The sequence below is a fragment of the Rousettus aegyptiacus genome, unplaced genomic scaffold (genome assembly GCF_014176215.1).
Source record: "Rousettus aegyptiacus isolate mRouAeg1 unplaced genomic scaffold, mRouAeg1.p scaffold_m13_p_3, whole genome shotgun sequence".
Classification (NCBI taxonomy): Eukaryota; Metazoa; Chordata; class Mammalia; order Chiroptera; family Pteropodidae; genus Rousettus; species Rousettus aegyptiacus.
The window spans coordinates 157,558,915-157,567,604 of NW_023416306.1; the positions used below are offsets into that span (position 1 = coordinate 157,558,915).

Below are 8,690 nucleotides of genomic sequence, written 5' to 3' on the forward strand. Positions count from 1 at the left end.
GCGCTCCATCAAACCAATAAAAAATTCAGCCGTAATTCATATCAGGTGTTCCTACGAAATAACTCAAGTAAGAGACTTAACAGCAAACGTTGGAGCTACTCTCATGCTGGTGTATGACAGACAGGTACAAAGCGGCACTTTATATCTCAGGCCAGGCAAGTAACCTCCAAAACGAGGCCAATCTCCTTGACAGCTCAAGCTTCGTAGCTGCTAGGGGAAGGACAAACTGCTCCCAAATGGACAACGAAGTTCAAATTCCCTGGATAACTTGGCCAGAACTCATGCTGAGGGAGGGGGCGCCTGGCGGCCACGCACGCTGTCTACCCCCGCTTTGGCACACACTCCACCCATCCACGGCCCCACCCTAGGTCCCGGCGCAGCCCTGGTGTCCCCACCCCTGGGATAAGGGGAAGTGGGACTTAAAACGTCTATAAGATAGGGAAGTTTGTAAAGAAAGGGCCAGGGGGCGGTTGAAGGCAGGTACCTGAAACAGAAGAGGACCCCAGGTCCTTAATGCCGGATCATCGCCGAGGCCCCGCCCGGCTCCCGCGGCCACCTGTGATCTAGAAGGTGCAACTGACCCGACGCTGCGGCGCAACCGACTCTGCTCTCCCCAGACTCGCAGCTATGGCAACTTGAACTAGCCGCCCAGCCGCGGCGAGTGAACCAGACCCTGCTGGTGCCGCTTGGCCCTCTGGGAGTTGTAGTCCATCTCATCCTTAAAAGCCAGGAGTTACTAGCGCAGAGCGGCTCTAAGAGAAACTGCAAGTCCCAGCATGCCATACGACTGGTCTTTGGGTAACTTTCCCGGAAGAAACCGAATTAGCTGGCACCTGAGCCCCTAGGCCGCGCCCTCTTGCCCTGTTCTTTTTTTGTTGTTTAAAGGGCCAGTAGCTTATGTAGGAAGCAAACACCGGATAGTGAACTAGCTGAGCTGCCTTGGCCCAGACTGTAATTTAATCAGAAAAATCTAAAATACTTATTTTACTTTTTAAAAAATCAAAATAGTTACAAGAATAACATACACTACGTTTCTGTTACTCCTTAGGGAACAGGTGGCTGTAATTTCTGGCAGTGAAACGTAAAAATCTCCTTAACCACAGAGCTTAATGTCTTTTTCTGAAGCCTCACAAATTCTTAGAGGTAGAAGGAAACAGAGATTACCAACTCAAACTTTCTAGGCCTGGAAAAAGTAAGTGACTCGCCAAAGATCACATAGCTCATTAATGGCAAACTAAAAGTAGAATACGGGGATGTCACTTAATGACTGCTGCCACTTTCAGTCTAGGGTGTCATCTCACTCATTCTGGAATATGAAAGAGATACTCCACTCAGAGAAGTCGGTGTCAGTTACAAGACAATTTTAAAATCTCAACAAAAAACTGAACTTTGGTAACAGTAATAAGTGAAAATCCAAATTATTCACATGAATGTTCATTTCTTTCTGTTCTGTCAAAAAAAAAAAAAAGCCACCCACGTTTTCTTCCTCTATTTGAAAATAAATTTTACTTTATCTGTGATGCTTTGCTGGCTACCTCAAGAAGAGGTAGATCACATTAAATGACACTGGTTCCCTCTTCTAATAATTCTGTGCCGTAATTACACATTTCCCATGTCGTTCCTTATATTAGATTCTAAGCCTTTTCAATGCAGGGACCTAACGTTTTAAAATCTTTATCTCACTTCTCAGCCTTTCCTCACTTCTCACCCTCTCTTCATTCTTCATATCTCTCTCCCTCCCCCTTCTCTTTCCCTCCCCTCTCTTATTTTCTTCTCTTCTCTTCTCTTCTCTTCTCTTCTCTCTCTCTCTCTCTCTCCCTCTCTCTCTCTCTCTCTCTCTCTCTCTCACATTCACACACACAAAATCACAAATAATTAGCATACAAATTTGACATATTAGAATCATTCAAATATTTTGCTGGCCAACACTGAGGGCTAGATGTTATTTCTTACCCAGTTTGAACATTAAATAATTATTCTAAGGACCTACCTGTGTATTTGCATCTGTCTTCAAGCTGCTCGCTCATAGATATATTTAAGAATACATTCCACTTGACACAGATATTACGATAATTAAGAATAGCCACTAAATTGTCCCATATACATGTAGAAGCATAATAGTGACTTTATTGGTTAACATTTTTATTTTTCAAAACGATTGTATTCATTCAATTCAGCAAATGTATGCTGAATCTTTCTAGGATCCAGACATTGTATTAGACACTGGAGATGCAGTAAAAATGAGGAAATAACGTAGTTTCTGCCCTCATATTGCTCAGAGCCAAGAAAAAATGAAAAAGAGCAGTCTCCGAAAGAAAGGGGATTCGTGACAGGGAATGTGGTAAGAAACACAGGGGAGGGCAGTTAGAGAGTTGGAGGGCAGACAGGAAAATGTTGGGATGCCTATGCTCATAGAGTGCCCAGCTTCTACTCACCCAAGTACAATTCATACCCTGAACCTAGGTGTTCCCCCACTGGCATTAAGGGAGGATTTCCCTTAAAAAGTAGACTGCATTTTGCCTAGTGACTGTCCAGCCCATGTAATGACCATCTGTACCATTGGCTATTGCTTGGTTCTCTCTAGCCACCACAGATATGCAAGCTCCTTTATAATATTATAGGACAATTATAAATGATAAGAAAGGAGATAGAACACCCAGGTGGGATGCTGCAAGTAAGGTTATCCTAATTTTTTAGAATGACTCAAAATTCTCTCTGAACCAAGACAATGATGAAAGCCACTCTCTTTACACCAGCAAAAAAACAATCATAAATGGTTATTGACTCTTCCAGCATCAACTTTTCAAGCTAACTGAAAATCTAAGAGTAAAAATAAAAAAGACAAGATGTTGCGAAGACAGTGTTGCCCATGACTCAAAGAATCATTTTCAGCCATTCACTGTGTAGAAGCACTGCTGATCCCATGATATTCTGTTCAACCACACACTTACTAATTATAAGTGTTTGTCACTGTCAAGAGCATCACAAATATAAAACACAGCAATTGGTATGTTCTTAGGTCAAAAAGAACAACTATTAGTGTATAAATACAAAACTATAAAACATTTTTATTGTAGCTAAGTAATATGCCTTATGCTCCACTTTAATAGATATCTTGAAAAAACAGATGAAAAAAGATGAAAAAAAGATTGCTAAACATCGCATTCTGATATTTGGACCATGCTAATGGCTTTTCTACAAGAATGAAAATGTAGTGTTCTATAGCTAACCTCACTCATCTGTTATATTTTTTAAATTATTGTGTGTGTTTAATGGACCTAAATGAAAACACTTTCCTCTTAAAATGATTCATCTTCTCATCTCATGTGTTTATTTGCCCCAGTTTAAAAGTTATGCTAAGAAAAGAAAATTGCCTTATTGATTATCATAGCAATTTGTTGAGCAGGCTATTAGTACATGGCTATCCTGAAGGCTTATTCCACTTTACTGAATTGAAAGTGGTAGGTATGGAAGATTTTACTTACATCATGGTCATTGCTAAGCCAATTTCGTGCTGTCTAAATCTTGATTAAAATGCTCCAGATTTAAGCATACCACTTATGTTTCTGGCAAAGATGGAGCAGCAGAGAAACAGAGCCCATCAGATTTACCCCCCATCAGAATAAAAAATTAAAAATTAATTTAAAAAACACTCAAAACATATGAAATGATGCTTTTCAAGATAGTGGACATCAGATAAAGAAAGATAGTGATCCTGAGAGACAGTAAACAAATAAGGTAAGTCTTATGATCATGACCACTTCTTGCCTTGAGAGACTTCCTGGGCCATGGTTCAAACAGAAAGAACCCTGGCAGAGCTTAGAGGATGCTTTGAATTGAGGAGACAAGGATGGGAGTCTGGGGGCAGGGGGCGGGGGAACCAATGTAGCTGAAGTCTCAAGAGCAAACTAATGGAAAGGAGAATGCTAGATAGAAAACTCCAGAGAACTATGAAGGGTCTCCTTGGAGCATTCAGCAGGTACCAATTATCACATACACATGAAGAAACAGAGGCTGGAGAAAGAAACATCTAACAAAATAGGAAGGAAAAGTGCCTGTCACGCAGAGGACCAGAATTACTATTTCCTCCAGCCAGAATGAAACACCTCCTAATTCGTGGTGCATTATGTAGATTACTTGAAAGAATCTTGCCTCAGGAGTGGGGAATAATTAGTGCTAGATTAAATGCTACTCTGGTCCCATCTTGCAAGCCTTGAAAGCAAGATCTGAAAATATCAAACTGTTTCCAAGTAATTTAATCATACCTGATAACAAATCTCAAGAATATTTATATGAAAACAGCACCAAAAGAGATAAAATTTACAATGTCTGCCATTGCAAGATTATCAGGCATGCAAAAAAAAAAAAGGAAAATGCAGTTCATACTAAAATCAACCAATCTAAATCTACCCAGAACTGACAAAGACATAAAAATTATCAAACAAAGACATTGTTATGGGTTGAATTATACCCCTCCCCCCCCCAAAAAAAATCTTGAAGTTCTAAAGCTGTAAATGTGACCTTATTTGAAAATAGGGTCTTGGTAGATACTCAGACTTAATCGAGGTCATACTGGATTAGGGTGGCCCCTAATCCAGTGACTGGTCTTTTTATATGAAAAGGAATTTAGGACACAGAGACATACAGAGTATCTTCTGATACAGAGTAGAGATTGGAGTGATGCAATCCAAGGAACATCAAGGACTGCTGGCGACCATCAGGAGGTAGAAGGAGGCAAGGAAGCGATTTCCCCTAGAGTCTTCAGAGAAAGCACACTCCTGCCAACCCCCTGATTTTGGAATTCTAGCCTCCAGACTGTGAGTGAATTAATTACGGTTGTTTTAAACCATCAAGTATGTGGCGGTTTGTTACAACAGCCATAGGAAACTAACACGGACATGGAAACAGTTACTGTCTCTGAGATGTTCAAAAAGTTACATAGAGACAGAAAACATGAAAAAGACCCAAATTGAACTTCTCAATATCAAAATTTCATCCGATAAAAAACATACTGAGGGGATTAGTGGCAGATTAACTATTTCAGAAAAAAATAAAAGAACACTGAATTTGAAGACAAGTCAAAGAAATGATCCAAAATGAAAGATAGAACCAAAGAACATTTTTTTTAATGAAAAAAGCATTAATGAGCTCTTTCTTAGACAACTTTAGCCTAATATAAGTGCAATAATTGGAATCCCCAAAAAAGTCAAGAGAGATAAGGGAACAGAAAAAATATATATATGGATTAATAATGGCTAAAAATTTCCAAATTTGATGAAAACCATAAGCACACAAATCCAAGAACCTCAAAATACTGCACAAAAAGATATGAAGAAAAGTACATCGAGGGCACAGGATAATCAAATTACTCTCAATCGGTGATAACGAAAGACTTAAAAACAAACCGAGGGAGAAAAAATGTGTGTTACAAAAGATAAAAGGAAATTATGAGAGGTTTGTCCTTGGAAACAAGGTAAGTAACAAGGGAGTGCTCCAATATTTTTTGAGTCCTGAAAGGAAAAAAATACTTTCAGTCTGTAATTCCATACCTAGTCGTGATATCTTTTAAAAATAAAGGCAACATTGACACTTTTTCAGACACAAACCAAGATGTAATCATTTATAACTAGTAGACCTGTACTACCGTAAATGTTATAAAAGTGACACCAGTAGGGAATATGGATCTACACCAAGAAAGGAAGACCAGAAAGGATAACTAAATGAAAAATGAGTCATTTCTTCTGATTTAAATTTTTTTAAAAGATAATTGTCCATCTTAATGAAGATAAGAACAAAGTTTTATAGAGTTTACAACTTATGTATAGGTAAAATATATGGCGACAGAAGCGTAAAGGCCCGGAGAGAAGAGACGCAAGTAATACTTTTGTAGGGTTCTTAAAACACACTTAGAGTAACGTAATATCCACTGAAGGTAGACTCTGATCATTTAAAATGTACAGTAAAAACCCTGAAGCAACCACTATGCTAACCAAAGACATATCGCTAAGAGTCAACAAAGATGATAAAATGTAATCATAAAAATTCCTGAATTAATCCAAATAGGTTTTTCAAGAAAGGCATCAAAAAAACAGGTGGGACAAATATAAAACTAGTAGTAAGATTACTAACTTAAACTAATAATGATAATGCCATCAAATGTACATGATCTATGCAATCCAAATAAAAGGCAAAGGTCGTCAGATTGAAAACATAAAGTCCCGTTGGCCGAAACTGTCATCTTCCAGTAATTCGCCAAAATGACCAACACAAAGGGGAGGGGAGAGGCACCTGCTCTGTGTTCTCTAGGCCTTTTAGAAAATATGGAGTTGTTCCTTCGGCCGCATGCGTGAGAATCTCCAAGAAAGGTGATGTCGCAGACATCCAGGGGATGGGCACTGTTCAGGAAGGAAAGGCCCACCTATGTTCCCGTGGGAAAGCTGGAACCGCCTACAGTGTTACCCGCGCGCGGCTGGCATTGTAAAAACAGGTTAAGGGAAAGGTTCTTGCCAAGAGAATTAACGTACGTAGTAAGCACATCGAGCACTCTGAGAACCGAGACAGCTTCCTGAAATGTATGAAGGAAAATGATGAAAAAAAAAAGAGGAGAGAAATGTGCTCGGGTTCAATAGAGATGCCCGTCTGCCCTGCCCAGAGCAGCTCACCGCGCGAGCAGATGGAGAGCAGACTGCGCTGAGAAAACGCATCCCTGTGCATTCACAGTACGATGCGTGTAACAAAGTAAAAGACCTATGATTCCGTAGGAGTGTGGTGACCCTGCTTCCAAAGAAGTATTTAAAGGAAACTTTGTGCTCTAAGAAGAGAGAGAGAGGGAGAGAGGGAGGAAGGGAGAGAGGAAGGAAGGAAGGAAGGAAGGAAGGAAGGAAGGAAGGAAGGAAGGAAGGAAGGAAGGAAGGAAGGAAGGAAGGAAGGAAGGAAAAGAAAGAAGAAAGACGGCATAACCCAACTCTAGGCTATTTGTAAGAAATGCACTTTAAATATAAAGACACAAAGAGGTCATAATAAACACCCCTACATCTATTTTTCAAAATTAAATTTGTAGTTAAAAACCTTTCGACAAGTAAACTTCAGGGTCCAGATGGCTTCACTGGTGAATTCTACCAAATAAAAAAGAAATAATATTGATTCTTATACAAACTCTTATAGAAATTTAAAGAGGAGGGAATATTCTCTAACTCATTCTATGGTAGTAGAATTATCCCAATACAAAAACCAAACGAAAACATTACAGAGAAGAAAATAACAGGCCATTATCCTTTGTGAACATCTGTGCAAAACATCTAAACAAAATTATAGCAAATTTAATCCAAGAACACAAAAAACTTGATCAAGTGAGATTTATCCCTGGAATGCAAAAGGAGTTTAACATTCAAAAATCAATTACTGTAATTCCCCATCTTAATAAACTTAAAAGAAAAATTCTGACACATCTCAATAGATGTAGAAAAATAATTTAACAAAACCTAACACCCACTCCTGATTAAACACTCTAAGCAAATGAGAAATCAACAAACACCTCCTCAACCTGATAAAAAGCATCTATAGAAACTGTATAGGTAACATCATATTTAATGATAAAAAAAATTATTTCCCCCTATGTTAGGAGCAAGATGAAGATGTCTGCCTTTACTATTTCCATTCAAATTTGTCTGGGGGTTATAACCTGTGCAATCAGATAAGAAAAAGATATGGAAATCACCCAGAATGGGAAAGAAGAAGTAAAACTGCTTATTCTCAGACAACACAATTCATCTATGTAATTAATCTGATGGGATCTACAAAACAGCTACTGGACCAACTAAGTGAACTTAGTGAGATTGCAGCCAAGCTATTGCATAACTGCAGCCCTAGTTGTCATTTTGTTTACAACCTCACAATAAACCATGAGCCAGAAGCATTTAGTTAAGCCACTCCTAAATTCGCCCAGAGAAATTCCAAGATAATAAATGTTTTAAGCATCTATATTTTGGGATTATTGCTTTATGCTGCAATGAGTAACTAACATAAGCATTGCAAACCTGTTCGACTGTAACCACGAAACCAGCTCAAAATGGTCCTTTTCTGTTTGATGAGGTACCGAGTTTGTTTTTCAGAGACAGCAGACCGAAGCCACAAGTCACATAGCCAAAGCATGCATAGAGGAGAGAATTTTGGCCTCCAGCAGCACCTGGAACCAAAGTGTCATTCCCTCCCCTACACACACACACACACACACACACACACACACACACACACACTGAATCAAAGGACCAGAGCACAACCAGAACTTGAACACCAGAACCGTGTCAGAAGCCAAGAGTTCATTACCCAAGAAGATCCAGTGCTGACACCCCTTTACCATTAAAAGGCCAAGTTCCAAGATCCTCCCATTCAAACTTGCTCCACCAGCACTTCACCCTACCTGTCCTCCCCCCCGCCCCCCGCCCTTAAGAACTTTTGGCCTGGTCCAGTGAGTGAGATGGATTTGAGGCAACACAAGTTGGTATCTTCTCTATCTCAATCGATAAACCTTTCCTTATTCCAAACTCGGACAGTTGGAGTTCTCGCCTTTCAAAGCATCAGGCACATAGACTTTGGTTTGGTAACACACATTTAAAATTTCTTCTTTACCAACTTTGAGCTAAGCAGTGTTCTTGGTGTCAGTGATACAGTGCCAGATAGATAGATAGATA

The 8,690-nt window shown here is 39.4% G+C and overlaps 1 protein-coding gene across 8 annotated transcripts in view; it reads right to left on the reverse strand.

Moving 5' to 3' along the window:
* The window catches only part of CEP128 (centrosomal protein 128), a 329,036-nt gene extending 328,374 nt beyond the window's left edge, over positions 1 to 662 (reverse strand). For 4 of the 8 annotated variants that reach the window (XM_036218273.1, XM_036218272.1, XM_036218269.1 and 1 more), the window contains exon 1: positions 485 to 662. The gene's annotated coding sequence lies outside the window, so the exon portion shown is untranslated. The remainder of the gene's footprint in view (positions 1 to 484) is intronic. The other 4 variants (XM_036218271.1, XM_016137521.2, XM_016137520.2 and 1 more) reach the window with 2 other exon arrangements.
* Positions 663 to 8,690: the final 8,028 nt, after the last annotated feature.